The sequence below is a fragment of the Ursus maritimus genome, unplaced genomic scaffold (genome assembly GCF_017311325.1).
Source record: "Ursus maritimus isolate PB19 unplaced genomic scaffold, ASM1731132v1 scaffold_23, whole genome shotgun sequence".
Taxonomy (NCBI): Eukaryota; Metazoa; Chordata; class Mammalia; order Carnivora; family Ursidae; genus Ursus; species Ursus maritimus.
The window spans coordinates 40,543,112-40,555,875 of NW_024424786.1; the positions used below are offsets into that span (position 1 = coordinate 40,543,112).

Here is a 12,764-nt window from a genome sequence, read left to right on the forward strand (position 1 = left end):
TTGTTTTGTTTTGCTATTATAAACGGTGTTATTAAGAATATTCCTGTATATGTGCCGTTATACATGTACGCAGGGCTTTTTTGGGTATATACCCAAAAGTGATGTATTAGGGTATAGAATTTCCCTTTATCAGTTTTCTAACTAATGCCTTGCTCTCTAGTATCCTCCAAAGTTGATCAATAGGCATTTTTAATTTTTTTTTAAAGATTTTATTTATTTGACAGAGAGAGAGAGTACAAGCAGGGGGAATGGCTGGCAGAGGGAGAAGGAGAAGCAGGCTCTCCACTGAGCAAGGAGCCCAATGCAGGACTCTAACCCAGGACCCTGGGATCATGACCTGAGCCGAAGGCAGATGCTTAACTGACTAAACCACCCAGGTACCTTGACCAATAGGCATTTAAAAAAAAAATCTTAATGAATGCATAGATTTAAACATGTTTGATGTGCTTTGATCTGTTAATATCTGATCATTATTCTTACTGAAGTTCAAATTATTCCATGTCAGACCAGTGGAAACCTTTTCAACTCTGTTCTTCAGGCCTTTTGACACAATTCCACAATTCTGGTGTCCAAGATCTGGAATCGGAAAGCTTTCAGAGGAGCCTGGTTCTTCTTAGTGGGAAATGGTATTTAGAGACCACAGTCTGAGTGCTAGTATCAATAGGTATTGATACCAGGTGAGTCATTGTACATCTTTTCAATAAATAGTTAGGCTACATAGATAATACGAGATGCATCAGGAGTTCACATTGATATCTCCTTTTCAAATTTAGGACTACAGGATTTTAACTTCACCTCAACCATCTTATGTATTTCTCCTGTGTTAAAAAAACAAACAAAAAAACCCAAAAACCTTTATTTTCTTTTTTTCAGAAATAGAGCAATCCATTCTTAAGTTCATATGCAGTCTCAAGGGACCCTGAATAGCCAAACCATCTGGAAAAAGAAGAACGAAGTTGATTTTAAAACTTACTACAAAAGAATACCAATCAAACCAATGTGGTACAGATGTATAGACCAATGAAGTGGGATAGACAGCCCAGAAAATAAACTCACGGATATGGTTGAATGATTTTTGATCAGTTGGTGAGGAAAGAACAGTCTTTTCACAAATGGTGCTGGGAAAACTGGATATCCACCTTCAACAGAATAAAGTTGGAGCCTTACCTTACATCATATACAAAAATTAACTCAAAATAGGTTGAAGACTTGAAGAGCTAAAACCATAAACTGTTTTTTTTAAAGGAGGGAAGAGAGAGAATGAGGGAGTGAGCGCATGGGGTGGGGGAGGGGCAAAGGGAGAGGCTGAGAAAGAATCCTAAGCAGAGTCCGAGCCCAGCGTGGAGCCCAACACCAGGCTCAATCTCGCAACCCTGAGATCATGACCTGAGGTGAAATCAAGAGTTGGATGCTTAACCGACTGAGCCACCCAGGCGCCCCAAACTATAAAACTCTTAGAGGAAAGCAGAGGGGAAAATCTTCATGACATTGGATCTGGCAGTGATTTCTTGTATATGACACAACAGCACTGGCAACAAAAGAAAAATAGGTTTCAAAAAAATAAATTGCACTTTATCAAAACTGAAAACTTCTTCGCATCGAAAGGCACTATCAACAGAATAAAAAAGCAACCCACAGAATGGGAAGAAATGTTTATGTCATGATCAGATAAGCATTAATATTCAAGATACATAAATAACTCCTAAAACTCAACAACAACCACCAAAAACCCCAATTCAAAAATAGGCAATGGACTTGAAAAGACATTTCTCTAAAGAAGTTATAAAATGGCCAATAAACACATGAAAAGATGCTCAACATAATAGCTATCAGAGAAATGCAAATAAAACCCACAATGAGATATCACTTCACACCCATTAGGATGGCTGTTACCAGAAAAATAAAATAACAAGTGTTGGCGAGGCGGGGAAACTGGAACTCTTGTGCATTACTGATGAGAATGTAAAATGGTGCAGTTGCGGTGGAAAACAGTATGGCGGTTCCTCAAAAAACTAAAAAATTAAACAATACAGTATGATCCAGCAATTCCACTTCTGGGTATGTGTACAAAACACTTGAAAGCAGGAACTCAAAACAGGTATTTATATACCCATGTTCATAGCAGCATTACTCACAATAGCCAAAACATAGAAACAACCCAAATGTCCACGGCCAGATGAATTGATAAATAAAGTGTGGTACAGACATACAATGGCATATTCTTCAGGCTCACAGAGGAAATGACACTCTGATACGTGCTACAATATGAATGAACCTTGGTGACGTTATGCCACATGATATACAGCGGACACAAAAGGAAACATATTGTATGGTTCTACTGATACAAGGTACCTGGAGTTGTCAAATTCATAGAGACAGAAAGTAGAATGGTGGGTACCAGGGGCTGGGGAGATGGTGGGGGGGGGGGGATGGGGAGTTAGTGTTTAATGAGCACAGAGTTTATGAGGGGGATGATGAGAAGAGTCTGGAGTGTAAGTGTACTTAATGTCATGGAACTGTACACTTAAAATGGTTAAAATGGTAAATTTTATATGCTACACATTTTACGACAAAAAATCTCCATTCTCAAGATGCCAACCAATTACTCATTTGATGTGTTTCACATTATACACAAAATGCTCTCAGAATAACAACACCAACTGCCACCAATAATGTGGGTATTGAAAATAGAATATATTTTTGCAGTACTTGCGCTTAGGTATATATAACTGGGGGTACATATCCGTTGTCGGGTTAAGGTAGTTCATTTCTCGTTCTAGTTTACTAAGAAAGTGTATGGTAAATGGGTATTGGTTTTTGTTTTTTGTTCCAAATGCTTTCCCCACACCTACAGAGAAGATCATATGATTTTTGTCCTTTATCTGTTAACGTGGAGTGCGATGTAGATTTCCTAATAGTAAACCATCCTGTATTCTTGGGATAAAACTAACTTGGTCGCAGTGTGTTATAATGTTGCCTTTGATTCACTGATATCCCAGGAAGGGATTTTGCAACTATATTTCCATCTCCTTATAAATGTTAGAAGCAGCTTGTTAATTTCTATGAAACAGCACTGAATCTAAGATCAATTTGGGGAGCACTGATGTCTTAGTATCAAGTCTCTGAGTCCATGAGCATGGTATGATCTACAGTTGTTTAAGTTTTTTTTGTTTTTCAAGATTTTATTTATTTACTTGACAGAGAGCACAACCAAGGGGTGCGGCAGACAGAGGGAGAGCGAGAAGCAGGCTCCCCACTGAGCAGGGAGCCCAACACGGGGCTTGATCCCAGGACTCTGGGACCATGACCTGAGCTGAAGGCAGATGCCCAACTGACTGAGCCACCCAGACACCCCTAGGTTTTCTTTAAATTTTTATGTAATGTCTTGTAGTTCTCAGTGTACAAGTCTTGCACATCGTTTGTCAAATTTATCTCTAAGTATTTAATATTTTATGGTCTTTTTAATGTTTTTAATTTTTGATTGTTGCCTGTCTATAGAAATATTATTTATTTATTTATTTTAAAATTTATTTGAGAAAGAGAGTGCGTGCATGTGGGGAGGCAGAGGGAGAGAGAGTCTTAAGCAGACTCCACGCTGAGCATGGACCCCGACACAGGGCTCAATCTCATGACCCTGAGACCAACCTGAGCTGAAAACAAGTCAGATGCTCAACCGACTGTGCCAACCTGAAATGTGCCTTGAAATGTAATTTATTTTTGAATATTGCATCCCACAACTTTAATAAACTCATATTTTGTTCTTGTAGTTTTGTTGTAAATTTCTTGGGATTTTCTACATAGATGATCATGTTGTCTGCAAGTAAAGTCAGTTTGTGTTTCCCTTTCTAATCCAGATGCCTTTAAATCTCTTCCTTCCTCCCTTTCTTGCTTTCTTGTTCTAGCTAGAACCACCAGTACAGTCTGAATAAAAGTGGTGACAGTGGACATCTTTGTCTTTTCCCAGATCTTAGGAGGAAAGCATTCTCTTTGATCATCAAGTAAAATGTTTGCTGCAGGTTTTTTACAGATGCCTTTAATCAGGTTGAGGAAATTCCTTTCTACTACTACTCTTTGCTGAGAGATTTTTTCATGATTATTGGATTTTGTCAAATGCTTTTTCTACCTCTATTGAGATGATTATATTGAACATACATATTTAACTTCATAAAGCGTTAATATAAAACAGTATCTTAACTGCCTCATTCACTTCCCTGCAGTAAAAAGACCTTAAAAAACTCTTTGGTTTTTATCTTACCCCTCATGATCAGTATAGAATTGTGGCTGAATATCTTAGTTTCACTTTTTGTTTTAATTACATCAGTTGGACACTATTACTATTGCTCAAGCACTTTTGTAGTTGATCATTCCTTCTCACAGTCCGAACCATCCTTCCAGGGTAATTTTCTCTCCTCTTGAAACACATCCTTTAAAAGTTCCTTGAACATATTTCCTGCTATTAAACTCTTAATTTTTTATTATCTGCAATGGGTTCGTTCTACCTTCATTCTTGAAAGATAATTTTGATAAGCACACAATTCTAACTTGGCTATTTTCTCTCGATACTCTACAGATTGTCTTGTGGACTCCTCTGTTGTGTTGAGAAGGTTGCTGTTCTTCTAACTCTTATTTCTTTATTCGAAACCTGTCCTTTGTTTTTGGCTGATTTTAAGATCTCCTCTTTGGCTTTGATATTTACTGTAGTTCCAGCAGACGCTGTGTAGGCATGGATTTCTTTCTACTTAACTTCCTTGGGATAAATTATGTTTTCCAGATCTGTGGATTGATGTTTTTCATCAGTTGTGAAAACTTTGTATCCATTGTCTCTAAAAATATTGCCTTTCCTCTATGCTCTCCGTATGTTCTTTCTGGGACTTATTAGTAAAATAGAGAGGCCTCAGGCGAAAAAAAAAAATACTTGCAACACGTAGATCCAAAAAGGCCCTTATATTCAGAATATAGAAAGAACTCCTACAAATCAAAGATGAAAAGGGGAACAATAAAAATTGGCAAAAGAGTTGAACAGAAACTTCACAAAAGAAGATACACAAAGAAATGGTTGATACACACAAAAGAATATTCATCAAGAGTCATCAGAGAATTGCAAACTGAAACTACAGTAAGATACCGTTTCACATATGCTACAATAAAAAAGACTAAAACATCAAATGAGGAAGAGGATGTGAAGCAACTTGAACTCTTGCTGGTGAGAGTATGAAGTGGTACAACCACTTTGGGGAACTGTTCGGCATTTGTAAAGTTAAATATACGTTCACCCTACGACCAGCAATTTCACTCTTACGTATTTTCCAAAAATGAATTTTTAAAAACACTTTCACAAAATGCACAAGTGTGTTTATAGCTTTTTCGTAACATGAGAAAACTGTAAACTACTCAAATGCCCATCAGGATAATCCATTTGTGAATGGACAAATTGTGGAATCGTCACACAATGGACTACAGTTATTGCACCTTGCACCTTCTGCCGTGGAAAAGCAGCACAGTGTCTGCTAGGCAGCTTTTAGATTTATTTTTTTTTAAGATTTTATTTATTTATTTGACAGAGAGAGAGACAGCCAGCGTGAGAGGGAACACTGGCAGGGGGAGTGGGAGAGGAAGAAGCAGGCTCCCAGCGGAGTAGGCTGATTTGGGGCTCGATCCCAGGACTCCGGGATCAAGCCCTGAGCCGGAGGCAGACGCTTAACGACTGCGCCACCCAGGCGCCCCAGCTTTTAGATTTAGACAATAGCACGTACTACATTTGGGAATTCTGTTCTGATCCATTCACTGAGTGGCTTGAAGGCTGCCAGGTTTAAGCACAGCCCAGAGCACGAGAGCTCTATGTATGTCTAGGTTAAGGTACAAGGGTCTCTGCCTATCATGATCTACGAACTGTCACCCCACCAAATTCAAAGTGATATATTCAAGACTGAGTATGTGCAGATCCAAAGGGCAAATGTAAGTTTCAAGACCATATGGCCTGATCTCCATCTATATTGTTACATCAATATAGCTCTCTCTGCTCATGCCTTGGGATTCGCTATTACCAGCTAACTGAGAGGAACCAAAAGTGGTTTGCTGCTGTTCTACAGACCTACCCAGGGTGAAAAATGGTGGTTAGGAGTTATCTTCCCAGTGGGCAGAGCTTCAAGCAGTAGATTTGGTCATCAACTTGGTGTAGAGTGAGAAATCAATGGCCCAGAATAGGGATATGTATGGATTTCCAGGCAGTGATGAACTGGTTGGTCAGGGGTCAGGAAGTAGCAAGGTTGAGAGGTCTGAGACAAGGAGATGTAGAGAAGAGGCATGTGAGTGGATCTTATGAGAGTGGAAACGAAGTGCATGGATCTTTGTGTCTGGTGTTACTGCCCACCAGACAGCATCCATCACAGAGAGAAACTAAACAATATGGTGGACAAGACAACTTGTCTCATAGATGTAAGCCAGCTTTCCTTTTAGGCTACTCTAGTGTTTGTACAATGGGTTCATGAGTAAGTACTACAGTGGCAGGGATGCAGGTTACCTATGGCCCAATAATGTAGGCTCCCTTTCACCACAGCTGGTAGCAAGTGAATTTCATTGGGACCTTCTGCCATGGAGCGGCTGTGATTTTGTTCATACTGGGATTAGCATGCATTCTGGGTATACATTTGCCTTCTGCACCTACAGTGCCTTGGCAAGGACCACTATTTGAGGGTTTAAAGAGCATTTGATCTGCCAACCTGTGACCCATTTTATAGAGAATGAGATGGAACAATGGTCACATGACAGACTCCACTAGTGCTACCACACGCTGCATCACCCAGGAGCTATTGACCTGAGAGAATGCTAGAATGACCTCTGAAAGGTAGCTAATGTACCAGCTTAGGAAGGACACTGCCTTCCAGATGTAGTGTATGCTTGGAAGCTATGGCCAACATATAGCCGTAGCTTCAAAGGGAATGTGATTTTACCAAGGACGCAAAATTCCACCAAACCCAAAGCTATGTCTACCACTTAGTCACGTTGGGCTCCTGGTGCCAGTAAGCCAGCAGCTAAAGAAAGGAGTTCCTATACTGGCAGAAGTAACTAAATCTGATTATTATGAGGAGGTAGGGTTCTTCTACATAAGGGGGGGCAGTGGAAACATATCCGAAACTCAAGAGATTCACTGACATACCTTTTGGTGTTTCTATGCCTATTGGTAAGTATGTATGGGCAATTGCAGCAACCATAGAGAGACAAGGATGAGGTTTGGGTTAACCCACTGAGCCAGCAACCATGTTTGTGGATTGGAAGGTTCAGTATTGTTAAGATATCAATTCTCCCTAAATTTATCTATAGAATCAGTGCAATCTCAATCAAAACACTGGCAGAATCTAGTATAGAAATTGACAAATTGATTTTAAAATTTATATGGAAATGCAAAGGACCTATAATAGCCAAAACACCTTTGAAAAAGAAAAAAGTTGGAAGAATTACATTACTTGATTTCAAATTTATTTTAAAACTGTATATTGGGCTTTGATTAAAGAGGGTTTACTGAAGTTTAAAAAAAATAGCTATAGTAAACAAGAAAGTGAGATATTAGTGTAAAGATAAACCTACAGATAAATGGACCAAATTAGACCAGAAAGAGACCTATTCATACACATACATGATCAATTGATTTTCAACAGGGGGACTAAGGTAATTCAATGGAGAAAGGTTAATCTTTTCAAGAAGTGGTGCTGGAATAATGGGGCAAGGGTGGGGTGGGAAGGAAGGAACCTTAATCCTTACCTCACAGCATATACAATAAGTGGTTTCTCGTCTCTGCTGATATTTACTGCTGGTAGTATACTTTCACGTGTTTGGTGGTGGTTGTTTGAGAAATCAAACAACAGTCCTGTAGGCTTAGCTTGAGAAAGCTTCCCTCCATGGAGGGTTCGCTTTTGCTTTTGTTTCTGCTATTAGCTTCTGTGGAGGTGGAGAGCAATAGGACCATTGAGTCCACTTTAGGACTAATTCAGCCTCTCTTGTGGGTTTAGCTCTAACTAGGAGTGTCAAAAGCAGCCTTTTATCCTTGTTCTTGTTCTGAGAATGTAAGAGTGTTGGCCTAATGTTGTGTTTGCTAAATATTTGAAATATTTAAAAACTGCAATTTTTTTGTCTTACTGATAAAATTACTGTTTCTACAAATGACTAACACAAAGTTTAACACAAAGATGAGCACAGTTTAATAAAGCGATGTAAATATTGTCTATAAAACCATCTAAGTAGTTTTCTTGTTGGAGCTGGTTGGTGTTATTGGTGGTGTGTGTGTGTTTTTAAGTAGGCTTCACACCCAACATGGAGCCCAACACAGGGCTTGAACTCAAGACCCTGAGATCAAGATCTGAGCTGAAATCAAGAGTCAGGCACTTAACTGACTGAGCCCCCCAGGTGCCCCATTGTTGTTAAGTAGGCTCCACACCCAACGTGGGGCTCGAACTCATGACCCTGAGATCAGGAGTCACGTGCTCTACCAGCAGAGCCAGCCAGGCGCCCATGGAGCTGGTTGTTCTAATAAAGAAGAGCAGAGCTAGTCCTTAAACCTCCCAGTTTATTTATTTTTAAAGTTTTATTTATTTATTTGAGAGAGAGAGTGAGCAGAGGGAGGGGCAGAGGGAGAGAGAATCTTAAGCAGACTCCATGCTGAGTGAGGAGACCCACATGGGGCTTGATGGTGGGGTGGAGGGGGGTCTTGATCTCACAACCCTGAGATTATGACCCGAGCTGAAACCAAGAGTCAAACGCCCAACTGATTGCACCACCCAGATGTCCCTATTTATTTGCTTTTTAAAAGATTTTATTTTGGGGGCACCTGGGTAGTTCAGTCGGGTAAGCGTCTGCCTTTGGCTCAGGTCATGATCCCAGGATCCTGGGATCGAGCCCCACATCAGGCTCCCTGCTTGGCGGGGAGCCTGCTTCTCCCTCTCCCTCTGTCTGCTGCTCCCCGTTTGTGCTCTGTGTGTCAAATAAATAAATAAAATCTTAAAGAAAAGATTTTATTTTTAAATAATCTCTACACCCAACATGGGGCTTGAACTCACAACCCCAAGATCGAGTTGCATGCTCTATCGACTGAGCTGGCCAGGCTCTCCAAACTTCCCAGTTTAAATAAGGGACTTAGAACCAAGTTATCTGGCAGTTTTTCTTACATATATGAGAAATATCTGAACCAGTTATGGATTTAGTATCTGTTTCTATAACTCTCCTAAAAATGACATCTTCCCTATCTCTTGGTATTGTCCTCCCAGTGATAATTTGGGAATGTATGAATCAAAATCATATCTAACTAGGAAAGTACACCTGGATATTTAAAGAAATCACTGCCTTGCCCCTTTCTGGCCACCAGCCAGTTGATTTACTTTACATGTGACTTGTCTTAGCTCACTGGGCCCTGGGAACCAGCTCCCCTGGCCCATTTCCAGCATTGTAACAATAGCTAACATCGAGCATATATTGTGTGCCAGATTTTGAGCTAAATGCTGTACGTGGGTGATCATTTGAATCTAATGCCCACAGACAGTCTTTGAGCTAGCTGTTGTACCATTCGTCTCCACATTACATGTCAAGTAGCAGGTGCAAAGACATTAGGTGACATGCTTAAGGTCACACAGCTTCTGGAGAAGCCAAGATTTAAACCCATTTCTGTCTGACTTGAGAGCTGACATTTTGTTGCAATTACCTACAACAATGTGACCAGGGAGCCAAGTCCCAGATGCAGAGGCTGGAAGGACCCTTGGGGCCCTTCAGGTCTGCCTTGAAGCAAGTCTCTTCCAAGTGTCCCTCCACATCAACCTTTGGCTCCAACGTGGTCAGTTTAAGCAATAGGATGCTCAAAGCAGTTCTGGGTTTTCAAGGTCCTTTCTGATGTAGGGTCAGAATCTGCCTCCCATTAGATGGTCAGCCTTTTGCCCTATGGGGCCTTGGAGAAGACATGAGCTAGTCCCCACGCTGGGGAATCCCCTCCGATCTTGACTCATTCATTTACCAGATATTTACTATGTACCCACGATGTGCCTGGGACAGAGCAGTGAACAAGACGGAGCTGTGGTCCTGGTGGAGTTGGCATTTTAAAGGGGGAAACAGACAATAAGTTCCATGTTGACAGTGTCTCTCTCACACTCACACACACACACACACACACACACACACACACACCCTTCTAGTCTCTCTGGATCATTTCAGTTTTCCAGATTCAAGGCTCTTTGAAGATGTGGCCCAGAGGAGGTAGCTATACAAAGAGCAGGGCCATGGGCTGGCTGTGGTGACCCCCTGCAACGTGCTCTGGCTTGGTTCTGGGGTTTGGGGGGGGGGCACAGATCCAGGGTAATCCTAAAGTTTTACTCTATCCCAATCTTGGCAATAAAGGAAAGAAAATCCTGTCTCACCATCTCCATACACCAAACAAGCAGCAGCAGGACAGGCCCAATTCACTGGCCTCCCTACCCTCTCCCAAACTCCAGAGTCCCCACTCCCACCCCTGCCAACTATCTCTTGCACCTGTTCCCCAGCTCCTCCTCTAGCCAGAACGCAGGGGCACTTCTGACTAAACTCACATTCTGCCCTTCTCCAGCCCAAAGCTTCCTTGCCGGTTCTCACTGCCTCCCACTCCCTGTCTCAGCCCCCTTTCCCCTCTCCCTGTTTCTGGCCTCTTCCACCACCCAAATCTCTTTCCAGTTCAGCCATGGCCCAAGATCAAGTGTTGGCACTCTTCCCTCCAACTTACACCCCTCCTGTTCACCTCCCTAACCCTACTCCAACGGATATTTGGAATAGGAGAACATCTGAGATAGAATCCAGGTCAGAACCACACACACACACACACACACACACACACACACACACACACACACACGTTTCCTTTTATCCTATGACTCTCCCTCGTCACTGACTCAGGACACAGCGGAACAAAGGAAGTCATGATGCTGGTTTCAGTGTCCTAACAATAGATTTGGAAGAATAAATGCCACCGAGGGGAATCATGAGAGAATGAGGAGGGGAGAAGACAGGAACAGCAAAGGTTTCAGAAAGGATCCAAGAAGTTGGGGTGTCCCCTCTGTATCCCAGCACCCCCCCCAGCCCCTACCCTGGCTGAGGTACAGAAATAAAAACAGAACCCAGAGAGATCGGGGTGCTGACAGCCCCACGCCTGTGTCGTGATTCCGGGCTGGAGCCAGGGTCAAGGATGATGGTCAGTGGGAACCCAGAAGGTGATCTGGGGCCTCACAGAGTCCCTGGGCATCAAGAGGGATGGGGCACAGAACTCCTTCCACCAAGAGTTGTATGGTTTTGGCATCAGGGGATGGTTAGACCTGGAGTGGCCTGACCTCAGGGCTGGGAGGGCCAAGATGCAGAAGGGACCACGTGGACTTCCCAGAGGTGCTAGCAGGGGCTGGATGCCCTCCCCCAACGATGATACTACGCAGCCTTTGTGGAGTGCTCACAACGTGACACTTCATGTGAACGGAGCTCATTTACATCTCAAAACAACCTTGTGAGATACTATTACGCTCATTTACAGAGGAGCAAACGGAGGCAGAGAGAGGTGAAGACACCCACTCAAGGTCACAATATAAAAGTGGCAGGGCAGGTATTTTTCACTAAAAAAAGTCAATTTTATTAAGATATACTTGCATACAATAAATGCATATATTTTGAGTGTGTAGTTTGGTACATTCTGACAAACAGACCTCTCTGTATCCATCACCACAATCAAGATACAGAACACTTCCATTTTCCCACAAGGCTCCGTTGTGCCTCTTCCCAATCTCTGCACCCATCCCATCCCCCAGGCATTAAGTGATCTGCTTTCTGATACTATTAATTCGTCTTTCCCAAAATTTCATAGAGTGGAATCCTACAATATGATGAGTGCTCTTTTGTATCTGGCTTCATATGTCCTCTACTGTAAAGTTTTCATTCAATTTTTTGCTCCTTACTGATTTTGAGTGTTTAGGGTTCTTTATTATGTCAGGATTCAAGTCTTGAATTTGCATACAAGTGGGGCAAATCGTTTCTCCCAGGCTGCGGTTTGTGGTTTGCCTTTTCATTTGCAATGATGTCTTTCTAAGAGTGGATTTTTATTTATTTTATCAATTTTTTTTCTTTTATGTTTCGTCCTATCAAAGACCCCTAAGGTCACAAAAATTTCTCCTGCATTGTCTTCTAGAAATTTTATAGTTATAGTTTATACTTTAATATTTTTAATTTCACATTTAGGTATATGCTCTATTCTTTTTTTTTTAGATTTTATTTATTTGTCAGAAAGAGAGAAAGCACAAGCAGGGGGAGGAGCAGGCAGAGGAGAGGGAGAAGCAGACTCCCTGCTGAGCAGGGAGCCCCACGTGGGACTCCATCCCAGGACCCCGAGATCATGACCTGAGCCGAAGGCACATGCCCAACCGACTGAGCCACCCAGGTGTCCCTATATGATCTATTTTGAATTGGTTTTTGTATAGGTTAAGAAATAAGGATCAAAGCCCCCCCCCCGCCCCACCCCACCCCAAACGATGTCCAGCTGGTCCAGCTTCATTTGTTAAAAAGCCTGTCTTTTCCTCATTGAATTATCCGGACTCCTCTGCCTCGAATCAATTGACTGCATATGTGTGGATCTATTTCTGGACTCTCTTCTGTTCCATATATCTCTGTTTTGATATATGTTTCTATTCTTATGCTAATATTACACTGTGTTGTAAATCCTCTGATCCCATTCTTCTATTTCAAAAATTACATTGGCTCTCCTAGGTCCTTCGAATTTT

At 41.8% G+C, this 12,764-nt stretch overlaps 1 long non-coding RNA gene across 1 annotated transcript; it reads left to right on the forward strand.

Annotated features, from left to right (window-relative positions):
• The first annotated feature begins 322 nt into the window (after positions 1 to 322).
• Positions 323 to 1,278, forward strand: LOC103679465. Its single transcript, XR_572953.2, has 3 exons — positions 323 to 377; positions 539 to 677; positions 874 to 1,278. It is a non-coding gene; the product is annotated as an uncharacterized LOC103679465 (long non-coding RNA).
• Positions 1,279 to 12,764: the final 11,486 nt, after the last annotated feature.